At 40.6% G+C, this 21,092-nt stretch overlaps 1 protein-coding gene across 16 annotated transcripts in view; it reads left to right on the top strand.

Moving 5' to 3' along the window:
• SUSD1 (sushi domain containing 1) overlaps positions 1-21,092 on the top strand; it is a 282,880-nt gene that overhangs the window by 129,121 nt on the left and 132,667 nt on the right. The window lies entirely within an intron of this gene.

Here is a 21,092-nt window from a genome sequence, read left to right as displayed (position 1 = left end):
TGTGGCTTTCCTAACAATGGTATTATCCCTTTTCTCCCTCTTCTAGGCCTGGAGAATAAAAAGCAAGGGGGAGGAAACCAGGAGACAGTTATGTTGTATAACCTCAGGGCAAGGTGCATATGAACGTGGCCCTGGAACTGTGCAGTGTTGCAGTCCTGAGGAAAAGGGACAGTCTTTCTGATAGGATGGACTTGTGTGTCCTCTCTCCATGAACTTCCTGGGTGTTAGTGAGGGTCAGATCTGTGTGGTCTGAGCTTGTGTATTACAGATGAGGAAACAATAGGAACAGTAGAAACAGGTGGAAACTGTCTATGAAGCTGCCCTGGGAGATCCAGGTCCAAGTATATCTCCTCAGTTAGGAAGAGTCAGAGAGAGGGAAGCAATATCCTGACACCTGGATGTTCAGTGACAGCTGTCGGCCCCTGGCCCTGCCGGCTTAGGCAGTATTAGGAATAGTTGTCTTTTGTCCTCTGAGGTACTACCTTGGACTACAACTGCAGATGAGTGTTTAGAAACTTTCCTGCTCTCATCTTAGGTGATTTATAGAGTAGAGCTCTCAACAGACTAATACAAATACCTTCCTACTTTTAATCTTTATGTGCAACTATTCAAACTCATACTATTTTCACAGCTCTTGAATGAAATTTGGAATCCTTACAAATTATTGTGGTTACTGTAGGGTAGGGTCTCTGATGAGTAAGGTTTTTCCTAAAGTCTCCTCTATCCAAAGAGAGAATCTGAATTAATTATTATTGTTGTTGTTGTTGTTGTTGTTTTACTGGTTCTGTAAACACCATATGTTTCTGTAGCCCCCTTAATTTCCAGCTCTAAAATTAACTGCCAAAGAAGTTACTGTGGTCCACATGGGAACTTGGCAAAATTGTCGTTGAAAGCAAGAAATCCCACCTGCTCAGTATCAAAAGTTTCTGGGTAAAATAACTGACTAAATATTAAGTAAAATGTTCAGTAAACTGTACTTCTGAGTACATAACACAGTTGCTCAGTAGTATTACTGAACAGAAGCAGGTGCTGAAGTTTGCAGAAAGGATGTATATCTTTCTGCAGTTCTTTTCTAACAGTTTCCTCATAAACATGGCGGCGGGCAGCTTGAGGTTCTCTAAATTCACCTGGGAGCTTTACCACAATACTGTTCTCCCCCCCCCCCCCCCAAGCGGATTCGTGGTTAAGGTGGGGAGGGCATCTCAGGAGAGCAATAGTGGGTCTTCCCGGGAGAATGCAGGGTCTGTCTGCCCAAGGGCTGCCCAGGCAGCACTTGGAGTCGCTTAGGAGTGCCTCTAAATAAAGCCAGGTCCAAGCTGAGGATGGAGGCAGGATCTCCCCCTATTGACTGTCATGGGGAAGCATGTAGAGGTGAGCACTGGGACCCAGTTGTGAGCTCCCTTCTAGGTTAGGAATCAAAATTAGAGGTTGACCAGATAGGAGCAGATTGTTCCCTGGCTGATTTGTGTGTCTGCATGCCTGAGGTTTTTGTTTATCTCCACTGGAGTTTTTGTTTATACACATTCTTCTATTCCATCCTCATAGCAGTCGTGTGTGGTGGGAAGGTTAGGGGTTACCGTTTTTCCCACTTTAGAATGGAGAAGTGGGTTCAGACAGGTATGTGACCTGAGTTGTGGGACCGAGTCATCTGATGCAAGTCTAGTCCTCATTCCTGGGATTTGACTGGCCTTGAGCTCACCTTTGGACATCCTTTTGGTTTTGGGGAGAGTCCGGCCTTTGTGTTTCTCTCTCCATGTATGTATTTTAACCATTGACCTTTCTACTGTAGCTGATCTTCTTTTATCTGTCTTTTCAGTAAAAGGTATCTCCCCCTGAGATCTCTTCTACAAGGAGCCACAAATCACCAAAGAGTTGGAGGTTAATTAGGGGAAATAGGTAATAGTTTGTCTCTGACTCAAGACCTGAAACTGTAGCTGGGCACTTAACCCAAGACCAGAGCAAAAGCGATTATCTTGCAATTCCACATTAGTTTGGGATCAAGTTAATATTTAAAGTGATGTTAAAGGAAGTAAAAAGGTGTTCCCTTTTTATTGCTGATCTCACATTTGGAGTTTCTAAACCTATTTTTCCATTCTATTCATCTAAGAGAAAACCAATGTTAGTAGTAGTCAATCAATTAGTGCTTTAGGGGACTTTTGCCTGCATGACTGTTGTTGCTGAACTGAAGTGCTGCATTTTGGAGAGGAAAGAGGATGGGGCTTTCTTTGTGCCTAAGTTTGTGGACAGGTGATACATTGAAGTAAATCAATTAAAAAAGCAGTGTTCGTATTGTTTGAGAGAGAGAAGGAGAATAAATGAATCATTTTGGTGAGGTGTGTGTGTATGCATGTGTATCCATATCCATACATTTTTTGGTGCAACCCATTTTTTGGGGTTACAAAAATGGGGTCAAACTACATGTGTAGTTTTGTAAACTGCTTCTTTCATTTCTGGGCACATTTTTTAAATGCAGTCAATGGTGACCGCATTAGAATTTTGTGCCATATTTTATTTAGCCAATACTCTTTTGTGCATTATGTATTTAGGATGTTCCCAGATGTTTACTATTCTTATACAAATTGTATAATTGTGTGAAATTGAAAATGATATATGTTTTACGTTTACTACGTATTGTCAGAGGAATCTTAGCAGAAAGTTTATACCAGTTTACAATCTCACCAGTAGAAAGCCTCAGCACCACTGGGCACTGTTGATATCTTTCATCTTGGTTAATCTGATGGGTGAAAAATGATGTTTCCATGCTTTATTTGCATATCTTTATTTTTGCATGTTGACTGGTCATTTGTAATTCTGTCTGGGTGAATTGCCTTTTTTCTCGGTACTTGGTTTGTCTTTTATTGATATGAAAAGCTCTTTGTATCATAGTAATTTTTATTCCTGGCTGTCATATATTTTATAAACAAATTTTCTACTTTATCATTTCCCCTTTTGACCCTGATTGTGTCATATCTTGCCACACAAAACCTTAAAATTTAGGTAGTCAGATTTATCCATTTTTTCCTTATATATTGTATCTTTGGTGCCATGCTTGAGGGACCTTCCAATCTCAAGGTAATAAATATAATTCAGCAGTTTTAAAAAACATTTAAATCTAGGGGCGCCTGGGTGGCTCAGTCGGTTAAGCGGCCGACTTCCGCTCAGGTCACGATCTCGCGGTCTGTGAGTTCGAGCGCCGCGTCGGGCTCTGTGCTGACAGCTCAGAGCCTGGAGCCTGCTTCAGCTTCTGTGTCTCCCTCTCTCTCTGCCCCTCCCCAGCTCATGCTCTGTCTCTCTCTGTCTCAAAAATAAATAAACGTTAAAAAAAAAAATAAAAACATTTAAATCTTTAATCCATCTGAAATTTATTTTAGTATACAGAGGTTCAGGACAGAGGGGATCTTTTTTTTTTTTTTTTCTTTAAATTAAGCTGTTAAATGGTTTTAGCCAGTTGTCCTATTAATATGCATTGACTTTTTTCCCCTGGTGGTTTGAATTATATACTGAATTAGATACCAAAGTCCATTTCTGAATGTTCTCCTTTGTTCTGCTGATCTATTTCTGTGCCAATACCACCTGTTCTAACTTTAAAATAGGATTTTTAGTACCAAGTAAAATTAAGTTACCACTCTTTCTGTTAATTCTCAGATTATTCTCAGATCTTATTATATATTTATTCATGTATACATATTTATTATACATAAACTAAGGAACTATTTGGTCATATTCCCCCCAAAATCTTAATATTTTTTTTGGTTGGAGTGGGGGCATGTGGTCAATAAAGAGTGCTCCTATCTCACAACATGGAATGTGTCTCCATTTAATTTTGTGTGTGTCCCTCTCTAGAGCATTCTAGTTTTCAGTTTACAAGGTAGCTTATGCTTATTTTGTGTTATGTATATCTAGGTATTTTCTATTTTGTTATCCTGGCCTCTTAAGTCACTGCCTCAGCTCCTGCCCCTGAACGTGTATCCCATGGCCTCTCACTGCCGGTGTTCCTGGAGATGTCCTGCCCTGGAAGTCTGTCCTTTTTTGGGAGAAGTCACACCAAGGTGTCTCCCCCAACATAATTACTTTCCCAGTATCCACTGGACTCATGGGATCCTTCCATGCCAAATGGAGGACCGCCTGCTCTCACAGGTCACTCCAGCCACACAAGTTTCCTTATTCATTTGACCCTTTGTCCTCACATTAGTGGAAGTGTAGCTTGTTCCCAGTGTGGATCCCCCTTTTTTGTCCTATTGCTGCCCTGACAGCCTCAGCTTCTTGACCCTTGAGTTTCTTATCCTTGGAATCCGCTACCAGGCCAGCGTGTCTTTCAAAGGTTTACGGGATGCAAGTCAGAAACTCTGAGTGTGGGGTCCCCTTGAAGCTTCTCTTTCCAGGCTGAGGAAAGATCCCCTTGTCATTGTGGTGGGGGATTGAAAATTCTTGGGACACCAATGGCTTTCTCCAAGGAATTTCTCTCTTTTGACCTTTTCCATTTAAATCACTTTACATTCTGGATATCAGGTGTCGTAAGACTATTTAAAAAACCTCATTTTAGAATGTGGAAGTATTGGCAACCTATTATTTTCAGTTTCTTAGAAATTTGGTCAAAACAAAAAGTCCAAAAGTCCAATTAGGGGTCAAAGGACATGAAACTATAGCTCACAAAAAAGAAATGCAAATGGCTCTAAAACATTTTTAAAAAAGATGTTCAACCTCACTTTTAAGAAAAATGCAAATTAGTAAGATATCATTTCTTAGCTATCAATTTGAGGGAAATCCAGAAGTTTAACAACACACTCCACACACTCTCTTTTTTTTTTTTTTTTTTTTTTTTTTGAGAGAGCGATCATGAATGGGGTAGAGTGGCAGAGGGAGAGAGAGAGAATCTTATGCAGGCTCAATGCCCAGCACAGAGCCCAACGCGAGGCTCAATTCCATGACCCTGGGATCATGACCTGAGCAAAAATCAAGAGTCAGATGCTCAACTGACTGAGCCAGGTGCCCCCAAAATACTTCCTTTTTTTTTTTAATTTTATTTTTTATTTTTTTAAAATATACATCCAAATTAATTAGCATATAGTGAAACAATGATTTCAGGAGTAGATTCCTTAATGCCCCTTACCCATTTAGCCCATAACCCCTCCCACAACCCCTCTAGCAACCCTCAGTTTGTTCTCCATGTTTATGAGTCTCTTCTATTTTGTCCCCCTCCCTGTTTTTATATTATTTTTGTTTCTCTTCCCTTATGTTCATCTGTTTTGTCTCTTAATGTCCTCATATGAGTAAAGTCATATGATTTTTGTGTTTCTCTGACTAATTTCACTTAGCATAATACCCTGCAGGTACATCCACGTAGTTGCAAATGGCATGATTTCATTCTTTTTGATTGCCAAGTAATACGCCACCACACACACACACACACACACACACACACACACACACACACCACATCTTTTTTTTTTTTTTTTACACCACATCTTCTTTATCCATTCATCCATCAATGGACATTTGGGCTCTTTCCATACTTTGGCTATTGTTGATAGTGCTGCTATAAACATGGGGGTGCATGTGTCCCTTCGAAACAGCATACCTGTATCCCTTGGATAAATACCTAGTAGTGCAATTGCTGGGTGATAAGGTAGTTCTGTGTTTAATTTTTTGAGGAACCTCCATAGTGCTTTCCAGAGTGGCTACACCAGTTTGAATTCCCACCAGCAGTGCAAAAGAGATCCTCTCTCTCTGCATCCTTGCCAACATCTGTTGTTCCCTGAGTTGTTGATGTTAGCCATTCTGACAGGGGTGAGGTGGTATCTCATTGTGGTTGTGTTTTGTATTTCCTTTATGATGAGTGATGTTGAGCATTTTTTCATGTGTCGGTTGGCCATCTGGATGTCTTCTTTGGAGAAGTGTCTATTCATGTCTTTCACCCATGTCTTCACTGGATTATTTGTTTTGTGGGTGTTGAGTTTGATAAGTTCTTTATAGATTTTGGATACTAACCCTTTATCTGATATGTCATTTGCAAATATCTTCTCCCATTCTATCAGTTGCCTTTTAGTTTTGCTGATTGTTTCCTTTGCTGTGCAGAAGCTTTTTATTTTGATGAGGCCCCAGTAGTTCCATTTTTGCTTTTGTTTCCCTTGCCTCTGGAGACGTGTTGAGTAAGAAGTTGCTGCAGACATGATCAAAGAGGTTTTTGCCTGCTTTCTCCTTGAGAATTTTGATGGCTTCCTGTCTTACATTGAGGTCTTTCATCCATTTTGAGTTTCTTCTTGTGTATGGTGTAAGAAAGTGGCCCAGGTTCATTCTTCTGCATGTCGCTGTCCAGTTTTCCCAGCACCATTTGCTGAAGAGACTGTTTTTATTCCATTGGATATTCTTCCCTGCTTTGTCAAAGATTAGTTGGCCATACGTTTGTGGGTCCATTTCTGGGTTCTCTATTCTGTTCCATTGATCTGAGTGTCTGTTCTTGAGTAAGTCTGGGATTGTGATGCCTCCTGCTTTGATTTTCTTTTTGAAGATCGCTTTGGTTATTCAGGGTGTTTTCTGGTTCCATGCAAATTTTAGGATTATTTGTTCTAGCTCTGTGAAGAATGCTGGTGTTACTTTGATAGGGATTGCATTGAATATGTAGACTGCTTTGGGTAGTATCGACATTTTAGCAATATTTGTTCTTCCTATCCAGGAGCATGGAATCTTTTTCCATTTTTTTTGTGTCTTCTTCAATTTCTTTCATAAGCTTTCTCTAGTCTCCAGTGTATAGATTTCTCACCTCTTTGGTTAGATTTATTCCTAGGTATTTTATGTTTTTTTGTGCAACTGTAAATGGGATCGATTCCTTGATTTCTCTTTCTGTCGCTTCATTGTTGGTGTATAGGAATGCAACCGATTTCTGTGCATTGATTTTGTATCCTGCAACTTTGCTGAATTCATGAATCGGTTCTAGCAGTTTTTTGGTGGAATCTTTTGGGTTTTCCATATAGAGTATCATGTCATCTGCGAAGAGTGAAAGTTTGACCTCCTCCTGGCCGATTTGGATGCCTTTTATTTCTTTGTGTTGTCTGATTGCAGAGGCTAAGACTTCCAGTACTGTGCTGAATAACAGTGGTGAGAGTGGCCATCCCTGTCTTGTTACTGACTTTAGGGGGAAAGCGCTCAGTTTTTCCCCATTGAGGATGATATTAGCATTGGGTTGTTCATATATGGCTTATGATCTCAAGGTATGCTCCTTCTACCCCTACTTTCTTGAGGGTTTTTATCAAGAAAGGATGCTGTATTTTGTCAAATGCTTTCTCTGCATCTATTGAGAAGATCATCTGGTTCTTGTCCTTTCTTTTATTGATGTGATAAATCACGTTAATTGATTTACAGATATTGAACCAGCCCTGCATCCCAGGTATAAATCCCACTTGGTCATGGTGAATAATTTTTTTCATGTATTGTTGGATCCAGTTGGCTAATATCTTGAGAATTTTTGCATCCATGTTCATCAGGGAAATTGGTCTATAGTTCTCCTTTTTAGTGGGGTCTCTGTCTGGTTTTGGAATCAAGGTAATGCCGGCTTCATAGAAAGAGTTTGGAAGTTTTCCTTCCCTTTCTATTTTTTGGAACATCTTCAAGAGAATAGGTGTTAACTCTTCCTTAAATGTCTGGTAGAATTCCCCTGGAAGGCCATCTGGCCCTGGACTCTTGTTTTTTGGAAGATTTTTGATTACTAATTTGATTTCCTTACTGGTTATGGGTCTGTTGAAATTTTCTGTTTCTTCCTGTTTCAGTTTTGGTAGTGTATAATGTTTCTAGGAATTTGTCCATTTCTTCCAGATTACCCATTTTATTGGCATATACTTGCTCATAATATTCTCTTATTGTTTTTATTTCTGTTTTGTTGGCTGTGATCTCTCTTCTTTCATTCTTGATTTTATTTATTTGGGTCGTTTCCTTTTTCTTCTTGATCAAATTGGCTAGTGGTTTATCAATTTTGTTAATTCTTTCAAAGACCAGCTTCTGGTTTCATTGATCTGTTCTACTGCTTTTTTGGTTTTGATAGCATTAATTTCTGCTCTAATCTTTATTATTTCCTGTCTTCTGCTGGTTTTGGGTTTTATTTGCTGTTCTTTTTCCAGCTCCTTAAGGCGTAAGGTTAGGTTGTGTATCTGAGATCTTTCTTCCTTCTTTAGGAAGGCCTGGATTGCTATATACTTTCCTCTTATGACCGCCGTTGCTGCGTCCCAGAGGCTTTGGGTTGTGGTGTTATCATTTTCATTGACTTCCATATACTTTTTAATTTTCTCTTTAACTGCTTGGTTAGCCCATTCATTCCTTAGTAGGATGTTCTTCAGTCTCCAAGTATTTGTTACCTTTCCAAATTTTTTCTTGTTTTTGATTTCGAGTTTCTTAGTGTTATGGTCTGAAAATATGCATGGTATGATCTTGATCTTTTTGTACTTACTTAGGGCTGATTTGTGTCCCGGTATATGGTCTATTCTGGAGAACGTTCCATGTGCACTGGAGAAGAATGTATATTCTGCTGCTTTAGGATGAAATGTTCTGAATATATCTGTTAAGTCCATCTGGTCCAGTGTGTCATTCAAAGCCATTGTTTCCTCGTCGATTTTTTGATTAGATGATCTGTCCATTGCTGTGAGTGGGGTATTGAAGTCTCCTACTATTATGGTATTACTATCAATCAGTTTCTTTATGTTTGTGATTAATTGATTTATATATTTGGGTGCTTCCACATTTGGTGCATAAATGTTTACAGTTGTTAAGTCTTCTTGGTCTATAGACCCCTTGATTATGATATAACGCCCTTCTGCATCTCTTGATATAGTCTTTATTTTAAAGTCTAAATTGTCTGATATAAGTATGGCTTCTCCGGCTTTCTTTTTATGACCATTAGCGTGATAGATGGTTCTCAATCCCCTTATTTTCAATCTGAAGGTGTCTTTAGGTCTAAAGTGGGTCTCTTGTAAACAGCATATAGATGGATCTTGTTTTCTTATCCATTCTGTTACCCTATGTCTTTTGATTGGAGCATTGAGTCCATTGACGTTTGGAGTGAGTACTGAAAGATATGAATTTATTGCCATTTTGATGCACATTGAGTTGGAGTTTCTGGTGGTGTTCTCTGGTCCTTTCTAATCTTTTGTTGCTTTTGGTATTTATTTATATATATACATATTTTCTTTTCATCTTTTCTCCCCTCAGAGAGTCCCCCTTAAAATTTCTTGCAGGGCTGGTTTAGTGGTCACAAACTCCTTTAATTTTTGTTTGTCTGGGAAACTTTTTATCTCTTCTTCTATTTTGAATGACAGCCTTGCTGGGTAAAGAATTCTTGGCTGCGTATTTTTCTGATTCAGCACACTGAATATATCCCGCCACTCCTTTCTGGCCTGCCAAGTTTCTGTGGATAGGTTTGCTGCAAACCTGATATGTCTTCCCTTGTAGGTTAGGGACTTTTTTTTCCTGCTGCTTTCATGATTCTCTCCTTGCCTGAGTATTTTGTGAATTTGACTATGGTATGCCTTGTTGATGGTCAGTTTTTGTTGAATCTAATGTGGGTCCTCTGTGCTTCCTGGATTTTGATATCTGTGTTTTTCTCCAGGTTAGGGAAGTTTTCTGCTATGATTCGCTCACATAACCCTTCTACCCCTATTTCTCTCTCTTCCTCTTCTGGGACCCCTATGATTCTGATGTTGTTCCTTTTTAATGAGTCACTGATTTCTCTAGTTCTTAAAATTGTGCTCTTTTGCCTTAATCTCCATCTTTTTTTCTGCTTTGTTATTCTCTGTAAGTTTGTCCTCTATATCGCTGATCCTCTGTTCTGCATTGTCCATCCTTGCCGCCGCTACATCCATCTGTGATTGCAGCTCAGTTATAGCATTTTTTATTTCATTCTGGCTATTTTTTACTTCTTTGATCTCTGCAGAAAGGGATTCTAATCTATTTTCGACTCCAGCTAGTATTCTTATTATCGTGATTCTAAATTCTGATTCAGACATCTTGCTTGTATCTGTGTTGGTTAAATCCCTGGCTGTCGTCTCTTCATGCTCTTTCTTTTGGGGTGAATTCCTTCTTTTTGTCATTTTGAAGGGAGAAAGGGAATTAATGAGGTAGAAAAATTGAAATTAAAAAAAGATTAAAAAGTATAAAAATTAAACACACACACACACACAAATTGAATAGATGATGCTAGATCCTAGGTGTGTTTTGGTCTGGGTGTTAAAAGTGGTTTGACAGATTCGAGAGAAAAAAAGGGGGGGTGGAAGAAAATCGTTTGAGAATTAAAAAAAATGAATACACTGAAGTAGACTAAAATGAGATGATGGGGGGTAAAATAGAATTTGAAAAAATACATGCAAAAGGAAAGAATATAGTAGAAAAAATTAAAGAAAAATATTTTTAATAAAAATTAAAAATAAATATGAATTTTTTCATTGTCTGTATTTAAGAAAAAAGAAAAGAAATGAAAAAGAGAAGAATAAAAAAAAGAAAAAAGAAAAAAGAAATCGTTTGAAAATTTGAAAAAGTGAATACACTGTAGTAGACCAAAATAAAATGATGGGAGTAAGAATTTGAAAAAATTTACATAAAAGCAAAAAATATAGTAATAAAAATTAAAGATATTTTTAAAAGAGATTGGAAATAAAAGTGAAGTTTTTCTCTTTCTGCATTCAAGAAAAAGAAATGAAAAAGACAAAAAAAAGAAAAAAAGGAAATTGTTTGAAAATTTGAAAAGGTGAGTACACTGAAGTAGACTATAATAAAATGATGGAAGTAAAGTAGAATTTGAAAAAATTTACACAAAGGTAAAAAATATAGTAATAAAACTTAAAGACAGATATTTTTAATAAAAATTGGAAATAAAAATGGATTTTTTCTCTTCCCGTATTCAAGAAAAAGAATTGTAAAAGAGAAAAAGGAAAAAGAAAAAATATATAATAGATGAACCTGCTAACAGATTGAAGTAGGACTGAAATTGCTTTGTTTTCCCCTAGAAGTCAGTCTATGTAGCTCTTTATAGTCCATAAATTAAGCCGGTATGAGGCTTGTGTTCTTGAAGAGCGAAGTTGGCCCAGTTGGGCGGGGCTCGGTGTAACAGCTCCACTCTCCACTAGATGGCGCTGCTAGCCTACTGGGGTGGATTGTTGCAGTGCTCGTAGGTGCGTATGCCCATGCGCGGGAGCGGTGAAAATGGCGCCACCCAGTTACCCATTCTGTTCTCCCGGATCAGCAATCGTGTACCAGTCCTCTGTCTTCAGCTCTCGTCCACTCCCCACTTTTTCACTCTCTGTGACCAAGCCCCAGGTAGTACCTTCTCCCAAGTTTTGTCTCAGATGCGGCTGTTTTCCCTGGCCCCTTGCTTCTGAAGGAAGGTGGGTTTGACCGGTTCCGCCCCTCTGCAGGAGGGTCTCACCGAGCAATGGCCGAATGTCGGCTGCAACCAGGAATGCCTGCTGGACCCTGTTGTTGCCAGTGCCCCGAGACTGTGGCCAGGTGCCAGCCCGCCCCAGAAAAAGTTCGTGAGACAGTGTAGCAGCAGCGTTTCAGGGATTATGGAAAAATCACAACACACATCTGGCACCAGGCTTCACCCTCAACGACCTTGCCCCAGTACCAGCGAATGTGGCTGCCTTCCGGGGTCTGCTGGGACCAGGTGGCTTCAACAGTCTCTACCAAATGTCCCTTCCAGCAGTGGAACCGCTTTTCCCCGTGTGGCCTCAGAACCTCCCGGACCCCACTCTGTTCCTGGGGATTCGCCCTTCCCACCAGAGCACCGCCAGGTCTCGAGCTGCGGAGTTGCAGCCTTTGTGCTCCCCTTGTTTACAGTCTTAATGGAGTTTAAGCCCTCTCTCCTTTCTCCCTTTTTAGTTTAGTCCCTGCGGCTGTTTCCAATTTTCCACTTTCTCTCCAGCTGCTTTTGGGAACAGGTGCTTTTCCTGTATGTTCCCCCCTCCCCAGTCTCCGTCCTCTCTCCACCTGCAAAAGGGGTTCCTTACCTTTCGTGGCTTCTCGCTCCCCAATTCAGCAGCTCTCCGCACCGCGTACCTGCTGAATTCTGTGGTTCAGGTTGTGCAGATTGTTGTGTTAATCCTCCAATCCGTTTTCTAGGTGTGTAGGATGGTTTAGTGTTGGTCTGGCTGTATTTCATGGATGTGAAACACACAAAAAGCTTCCATGCTATTCTGCCATCTTGGCTCCTTCCCTGACATACTTCCTTTTGAGGCTGTGGGGAAGCAGGCACTCAAACATTGTTAGAGAGGTTATGGAATGGTACAACCTCTATGAAAAGGAAGGGAACCTGGCAATACTTACATTGCCTTTGTCCAGGTGCCTTTATCCTGTAACTCAGAATTCCCACTTCTTGTAGGTTCACTTGCATATGTTGAAAATGACACATGTACAGGGTTACTTGCTGTGACCTAGTTCATAATCAAAAAAGCAGAGAAACAACCCATATGCCTCTCTGGAGGAAATGAACAATGATATCTCCATGTAACACAGTGGAATAACCATGCAGTTGTGGAAAGGGAATGGAGAAGAGCTTTATGTACTGATATGGAGAAATTTATAAGATATATTGGTTTTTTTTTAATGTTTATTTTTGAGAGGGAGAGAGACACACACCCAGTGTGAGTGGGGAAGGAGCAGAGAGAAGGAGACAACAGAATTCAAAGCAGGCTCCAGGCTCTGAGCTGTCAGCACAGAGCCTGACATGGGATTTGAACCCACAAACCATGAGATCATGACCTGAGCTGAAGTTGGACACTTAACTGAGACACCCAGGAATCCCTCTAAGATATATTGTTTTAATGAGAAGAGCAAGGTAGAGAATACTGGATATGGTATGCTATGCTTTGTGTAAGAGGGGAAATGAAAATATGTATTCAATTTTATATAAAGAAACACTGGAACAATAACAGTGCATTAATGAAAATGGTTACAAATAGAGCAAGGAATAATGGGGTGGAGGTGGACAGGGTGAAAGTGAGTCTTTTGAGTGTTTATCTTCTTATTTTGTTGTGATTTTTTTTTTCATTTTATTTTAGAGCAAGGGAGCGCAAGCAGAGGGTTGGGGAAAAGGGAGAGAGAAAGAGACAGAATCTTAAGCAGACTTTATGCTCCGTATAGAGCCCAACACAGGGCTTGATCCCACAGCCCTAAGAGCATGACCTGAGCCAAAATCAAGAGTTGGACGCTCAACCGACTGACCCACCCAAGCACCCCACCAAAGTATTATTTTAAACAAAAATATTTTCCTCCTTAATTCTGTTGCCAGCTGTTAACTTAAACATTACATATTTGGCTTTCTTTCTTCTTTTTTTTTAATGTGTATGTATTTATTTTTGAGAGAGAAATAGAGAGTGGGCAGGGGAGGGACAGAGAGAGAAAGAGGGAATCCCAAGCAGGCTCCACACTGTTAGCACAGAGCCCACTGCCAGGTTCGAACTCATGAACCATGAGATCATGACCTGAGCTGAAATCGAGTCAGGTGCTTAACTGAGCCACCCAAGCACCCCTACATATTTGGCCTTCTGAAATTTTCCTGAAGCTGCTTATTATTGAGTTCATTTTTCCTTGCTGCACAGTAGTGATTCAGATTTCTTAAAAGCTTTTTGTGAATCTTTGGTAATGTGACTTTGGGAGACAACTAGAAACTAGAAAGTGAATTTTTATAAGAGAAATATAGTAAAGACTATATATGCTTATAGCCATGTGTTAATTTTCTATTTGCTATGTATCAAATTATCACAAACTTAGTGGCTTAAAACAATACACACTTACTATGCCCCAGTTTGTATGGGTCAAGAGTCCAGGTTTAGTTTAGTTGGATTCTCTGCTCAAGGTATCTCAAGTCTGCAGTCAAGGTATTGGCTAGGTTGCATTTTCAGCTGGAGGTTCGACTGAGGAAAATTTCTCTAACGTGCTTATATAGATTGTTGGCAGTGTTCATTTCCTTGTGGTTGTAGGGCTGGGTGGGGGATCCCAACATTTTGCTGGCTGGTGGCTGGTGGCTCAGGTCCTAGATGCCTGGATGCCTGTTTGTTTGCCACATGGGCTTCCTGAACACAACTGTCTAGTTCATCACGCCAGCAACGAGAATCTATGACTGCAGGGAGGTGTTCAGTCCCTCTTTTAAAGGGCTTTCATCTAAGTTAGGCCCACCCAGGATAATCTCCTTTTTAACTAACTAAAAATTAGGGCACCTGGGTGGCTCAATTGGTTAAGTGTCCGACTTCATCTCAGGTCATGATCTCATGGTTTGTGAGTTGAGCACCACATCAGGCTCTCTGCTGTCAGTGCAGAGCCTGCTTCAAATCTTCTGTCCCCCTCTCTCTGCCCTTCCCCTGCTCGTGTGCGCTCTCTCTCTCTCTCTCTCAAAAATAAATAAACGTTAAAAAATAATAAATTTAATTAAAAGTTAACTAATTGGCCTTAATTATGTCTATAAAATCCTTTCACTTCTGCTGTATTCTGTTGGTTAGAAATAAGTTCCAATGGAGGGGGACATCTGATGTGAACACTAGGGGGCAGGGATTGTGGGCCATTTTAGATTTCTGCCTACTACAAGTTGCTAAAGAAAAAAATCAATGATAAACTTTAAACCCCACCACAGTATTTCCTGGGTCCTTCTGACAGGGCTATTTGACTTTATGGCCAAACCCTAGGGCATAATTCTGTTCTCTCTAGGGAGAGGTGCCAAGGCTTACAGGAGTAGAAATGGTCAATGGCCCTGAGATTTTTAAGAAGGCAACTGGGTCTGTAAGACTGCTTTCTTAACTTTGAATGCATTCACTTGGGTGAGGTACAGAGATTTTGGGGGAGAGAAAGGGTGCCATTTCTCTGTGTCCCTAGGCGCGTATCCTTTGGGTTAACAGGATTCAGGATTTGTGAGCTTGGCCTGAAAAAGTCTATCTCTGCCAGACTTGAGAGAAGTGGTATGTGGCCCGGTGGGTTAGCTCTGTCCTATAGTCCCTGGAAGCGGCCATCCTGAGTCTTGGTGAACTGGGCAGAGTAAGGCAACATTGATCAGACTCAAGGCTTCCAGATGGCCAGAGCTCCAGGGATCAGAGCTGGAGAGCACAAAGGTCCTCCCCAGCCCCCAGGACCCTCCCTAGCCAAGGACTTGTTAGTAGGTGTATGCAGCAGAGAGTGGATGGGGCTGAGGGCAAAGCAGTCAAAACTCTTAGCCACCAGCTGTGACTCCCTGTGTCCAAAGTGCCTTCTGGTGAAGAGTGGACCCAAGAACCTGAAAGAGGGCTGAGTTTCAAGAGCCAAGGGAATTTGGCTTTTTGGGGGGTGGGTTGTGTTAGCTGCGGCTTGGGATCCTATAGAGATTAGCACCAGATGAGTCCAGGGCCCTTGTGGTTTGCAGGGACTTTGCCATGCTGGTGATGGTCAGGGACAGTGGGAGATACTTCACTATGTTGCCTTCTGGCTAAAGAAGGGCAGTGTGCAGGGCAGGGGAATTGTTATCATGGAACCTAGGAAGGGGCATTGACTGGGCAGTCAAGTCCTGAGCTGAACAAGGAAGACCACATGCTGGTCCTGGTTGCAGAACATACATGTCCACACTGTGTATGGCCCTGTAAGGGAGATAGATGGTGCATGGGGCTGTCAGGTTCCAAGACTCCAGCCTGTCTCCAGCTTGCTACCAAGGGTACAAAGCAGCTGAGTCTGACTTGGCTGCCTGTGATCTGTGTTCATCAGCATTCTTACTGGATTTCTCTTGGAAAATTAATGCATAGCCATCTGGTCTATCAGTCTGAGTTTGGTGCATCTGAAATAATTGGCTGGATTAGATAGAGGCTGAAGGAACTCCACAAAGGCAAAAGGACCAGCCCCATACCGATCTCATGAGACTATATCTCAGTCTCCATTTCCTCCATCTTCCTCCACTTCCCCTCATTTCTACAGCCACTCCTCTGGCCTCCTCTCCCTCCACCCCCAGGCTGCTGCTGCTGAGCCCTGCAAGTCTCATGGAGAAGCCACTCAGATAGGGTTGGAGTTAGATGCAGAGCTGGAACCCACAGTGGAGATAAAGCCAGGAAAGCATGGGAGGCTCAGTGAGAGCCAACCATAGAAAGATCAAGGCTTATAACATATAAAAGAAAGAGAGACCCACTTCTAGAGGGAAGGAAGTAGCCTGCCTTCCTGGAGGGATGCATGAAGCTGAACAGCCTTGTGGAGTTGACTGACAGCTGGGGAGTTGGCCTGGCAGTGTGGTCTGTATTGACTGTATTGCATACTTCACTTTCTAAGGTTGACCAGGGAGGTCATCGTCCTCAGCCTCTGCCTGCAAGTGGGTTGCCAAATGGCCCTTTATTGCCCATGCAGCTTTCATCAGCTTGGTCACCCAGGTGATTGCCCTCAATCCCTGAGACTTCACTGGTTTCCCATGAACATTGGGTTCATAGTACCTCTTGTCTGCCACTGCAAGCTAGCCTGTGTTTTAGGAAACTCTAACAAACTTTCCAAATGGACTTATCTTTTTTGCTGTAGCACTTTTGCTTTGCATAATCACTTGCTTGGTCAGCCACGAGGCTGCATGCTGATAAATCAGAAGTAAAATAAGTTGTTTGAAGTGAGCGACAGGAAAAAGAACTGATTTTGAGCAGATACTTTCTGAGTGAAATGAGAGCCTGAGACATGAGTCTGAAGAACAGGATGCCAACTTTCAAGCATTTCAACCGGGAAGCTCCAAAATTCTCTGAGCTCAGTGAATTCCCATTTAATTCTGAGGAGGCTCCTCAGGGACCTAGTGAGTTTGTTTGTTTGTTTGTTTGTTTGTTTTTTACCATAACACAAGGGATGGGGTTTGATGCACAGTGAAAGAAATCATAGCTTAAGTTAGTCTGAGTTTTACTGTATTTTGGAAATGCTCCAAATAGGCCACATCCTCTAAGGCCATAATCTATAGATTATTATTCTTTTTTATCATTCTCAGGAATAAATTTGCTGAATCACCACAGGTTTTTGTTTGTTTAATGTTTATTTTCTTTATTTTTGAGAGAGAGAGAGAGAGAGAGAGAGAGACAGACAGACAGAAATGAGCAGGGGAGGGGCAGAGAGAGAGAGGAAGACACAGAATCTGAAGCAGGCTCTAGGCTCTGAGCTGTCAGCACAGAGCCCAACTCAGGGCTCAAACCCACAAACCGTTAGATCATGACCTAAGCCAAAGTCATATGCTTAACTGACTGAGCCACCTGGGTGCCAGTGGTCTGCTTTTAGCTACTAGTTTCCTGTATGTCATTGTCCGGTTGGTTTGGAGCATTCTAGGTCCACCTTGAGCCCACTTTACAGCCTGTGTGGCATTTGGAGATGTGCATTATTGGTGGTCCTCCTTGCTAAGGATAAAGCTTTGGTGGCAATTTCAAATCACCGAGGAATGATGGATTTTTAGGAAAGGGTGGGAATAAGTGTCTAACCATTTGGGAAAAACTTGTTTGCAATAAATATGGCTAACAAAAGAGTTAAGAGCCCAATTACACGGAAGTCTTACACATCAGTAAGAAAAACTGTAAGCTCCTCCTGCAAGGGGGGAAGATGATCAGATAGTTCACGACAAGTCTGCTGACGTTTTTCTCTGGAAGTCATACCTGAATGTTTTAGTTTTTCTTGCACCAGTAAAAACAGAGCAACCGATGAAGAACATGAGAACATTGGAGTAGGAAGCCAGGTGAACATCAGACACAGCTATCTAAAGGCTAGGTGTGATTTTCATCCTGGCTCACACAGTGTGTATCTTCAATTTCTATATTTCCAGATAATTTTTTTTTTTTTTTTTTTGCCTACTACTCCTCTAATTGATGGCTTCCAATTGGTCACATCTCTCTGGGTCATATTTCTTAAACCCAAAGGAAGGCTTGATGTGTGTCCCCCATATTAAGCATGCTCGAGAAGCTTCCCCGTATAGTTTCAAAGATATGAGACTGGAAGTGTAAAATCCAGTCCAGTCTGTTGTCAATTTATCATTCATTCTGAAACAAACTAGTGGGTTTTTTTTGCTTTCCTTTTGACCCTGAATTTCCCCTGTATTGAGAAATCAGTCTAACCTTCATTTCACAACACCCAGCATATATCTGACTGAGTGCCTTCTGTGATGGGAGTTCAGAGTGACAAGCAGAATGACAGGAAGCAATGCAGGAGGCCAGCAAATCCACTACTCAGATGGATTTGGGGCTGGGCCTTGAATGATTAGTAGGATTTTGTCCAGTGGAGAAGACCAGGAGGGAAATGCTGGTAATGGGGGTGGGGGTATAAGAATGTGAACAAAGGCATGAAATTTCAATAAGATTTTTTTTTATTTTAACTTGTTTTATTTATTTATTTATTTTTTAATTTACATCCAAATTAGTTAGCATACACTGCAACAGTGATTTCAGGAGTAGATTCCTTAATGCCCCTTACCCATTTAGCCCATACCCCCACCCACAACCCCTCCAGCAACCCTCAGTTTGTTCTCCATATTTATGAGTCTCTTATGCTTTGTCCCCCTCCCTGTTTTTATATTATTTTTGTTTCTCTTCCCTTATGTTCATCTGTTTTGTCTATTAAAGTCCTCATATGAGTGAAGTCATGATTTTTGTCTTTCTCTAACTAATTTCACTTAGCATAATACCCTGCAGTTCCATCCACGTAGTTGCAAATGGCATGATTTCATTCCTTTTGATTGCCGAGTAATACTCCACTATGTATGTATGGGTGTGTGTGTATATATATATATATATATATATATATATATATATATATACACACACATATATATATATGTATATATATATATACACACACCCATACATACATAGTGGAGTATTACTCGGCAATATGTGTGTGTGTGTGTGTGTGTGTGTGTGTGTGTGTGTGTGTATATACACACACACACACACACTTGTATTTATGTATATATACATATATATGTATGTGTGTATGTATATACATATGTATGTATGTGTGTATTTATATACATATATGTGTATTTATATACATATATATGTATATGCATATATATGTATATACATATATATATATACATATATATATAAATACACACACACATACACACACCCATACATACACACCAGATCTTCTTTATCAATTCATCCATTGAGGGACACTTGGGTTCTTTCCATACTTTGGCTATTGTTTATACTGCTGCTATAAACATGGGGGTGCATATGTCCCTTCGAAACAGCATACCTGTTTCCCTTGGATAAATACCTAAATAGTACAATTGCTGGGTGATAAGGTAGTTCTATGTTTAAATTTTTGAGGAACCTCCATAGTGCTTTCCAGAGTGGCTACACCAGTTTGAATTCCCACCAGCAGTGCAAAAGAGATCCTCTCTCTCTGCATCCTTGCCAACATCTGTTGTTCCCTGAGTTGTTGATGTTAGCCATTCTGACAGGGGTGAGGTGGTATCTCATTGTGGTTGTGTTTTGTATTTCCTTTATGATGAGTGATGTTGAGCATTTTTTCATGTGTCGGTTGGCCATCTGGATGTCTTCTTTGGAGAAGTGTCTATTCATGTCTTTCACCCATGTCTTCACTGGATTATTTGTTTTGTGGGTGTTGAGTTTGATAAGTTCTTTATAGATTTTGGATACTAACCCTTTATCTGATATGTCATTTGCAAATATCTTCTCCCATTCTGTCAGTTGCCTTTTAGTTTTGCTGATTGTTTCCTTTGCTGTGCAGAAGCGTTTTATTTTGATGAGGTCCCAATAGTTCATTTTTGCTTTTGTTTCCCTTGCCTCTGGAGACGTGTTGAGTAAGAAGTTGCTGCAGGCAAGATCAAAGAGGTTTTTGCCTGCTTTCTTCTTGAGGATTTTGATGGCTTCCTGTCTTACATTGAGGTCTTTCATCCATTTTGAGTTTCTTCTTGTGTATGGTGTAAGAAAGTGGCCCAGGTTCATTCTTCTGCATGTCACTGTCCAGTTTTCCCAGCACCATTTGCTGAAGAGACTGTTTTTATTCCATGGATATTCTTCCCTGCTTTGTCAAAGATTAGTTGGCCATACGTTTGTGGGTCCATTTCTGGGTTCTCTATTCTGTTCCATTGATCTGAGTGTCTGTTCTTGTGCCAATACCATACTGTCTTGGTGATTAGAGCTTTGTAGTCTAGCTTTAAGTCTGGGATTGTGATGCCTCCTGCTTTGATTTTCTTTTTGAAGATCGCTTTGGCTATTGGGGTGTTTCTGGTTCCATGAAAATTTTAGGATTATTTGTTCTAGCTCTGTGAAGAATGCTGGTGTTACTTTGATAGGGATTGCATTGAATATGTAGACTGCTTTGGGTAGTATCGACATTTTAGCAATATTTGTTCTTCCTATCCAGGAGCATGGAATCTTTTTCCATTTTTTTTGTGTCTTCTTCAATTTCTTTCATAAGCTTTCTCTAGTCTCCAGTGTATAGATTTCTCACCTCTTTGGTTAGATTTATTCCTAGGTATTTTATGTTTTTTTGTGCAACTGTAAATGGGATCGATTCCTTGATTTCTCTTTCTGTCGCTTCATTGTTGGTGTATAGGAATGCAACCGATTTCTGTGCATTGATTTTATATCCTGAGACTTTGCTGAATTCACGAATCGGTTCTAGCAATTTTTTGGTGGAATCTTTTGGGTTTTCCATATAGAGTATCATGTCATCTGCGAAGAGTGAAAGTTTGACCTCCTCCTGGCCGATTTGGATGCCTTTTATTTCTTTGTGTTGTCTGATTGCAGAGGCTAAGACTTCCAATACTGTGCTGAGTAACAGTGGCGAGAGTGGCCATCCCTGTCTTGTTACTGACTTTAGGGGGAAAGCGCTCAGTTTTTCCCCATTGAGGATGATATTAGCATTGGGTTGTTCATATATGGCTTATGATCTCAAGGTATGCTCCTTCTACCCCTACTTTCTTGAGGGTTTTTATCAAGAAAGGATGCTGTATTTTGTCAAATGCTTTCTCTGCATCTACTGAGAGGATCATCTGGTCTTGTCCTTTCTTTTATTGATGTGATGAATCACGTTAATTGTTTTGCAGATATTGAACCAGCCCTGCATCCCAGGTATAAATCCCACTGGGTCGTGGTGAATAATTTTTTTAATGTATTGTTGGATCCGGT

Source organism: Felis catus, chromosome D4, assembly GCF_018350175.1.
Source record: "Felis catus isolate Fca126 chromosome D4, F.catus_Fca126_mat1.0, whole genome shotgun sequence".
NCBI lineage: Eukaryota > Metazoa > Chordata > Mammalia > Carnivora > Felidae > Felis > Felis catus.
The sequence above is the reverse complement of the archived record's forward strand: the minus strand, read 5'-3'. Positions and strand labels throughout refer to the sequence as shown.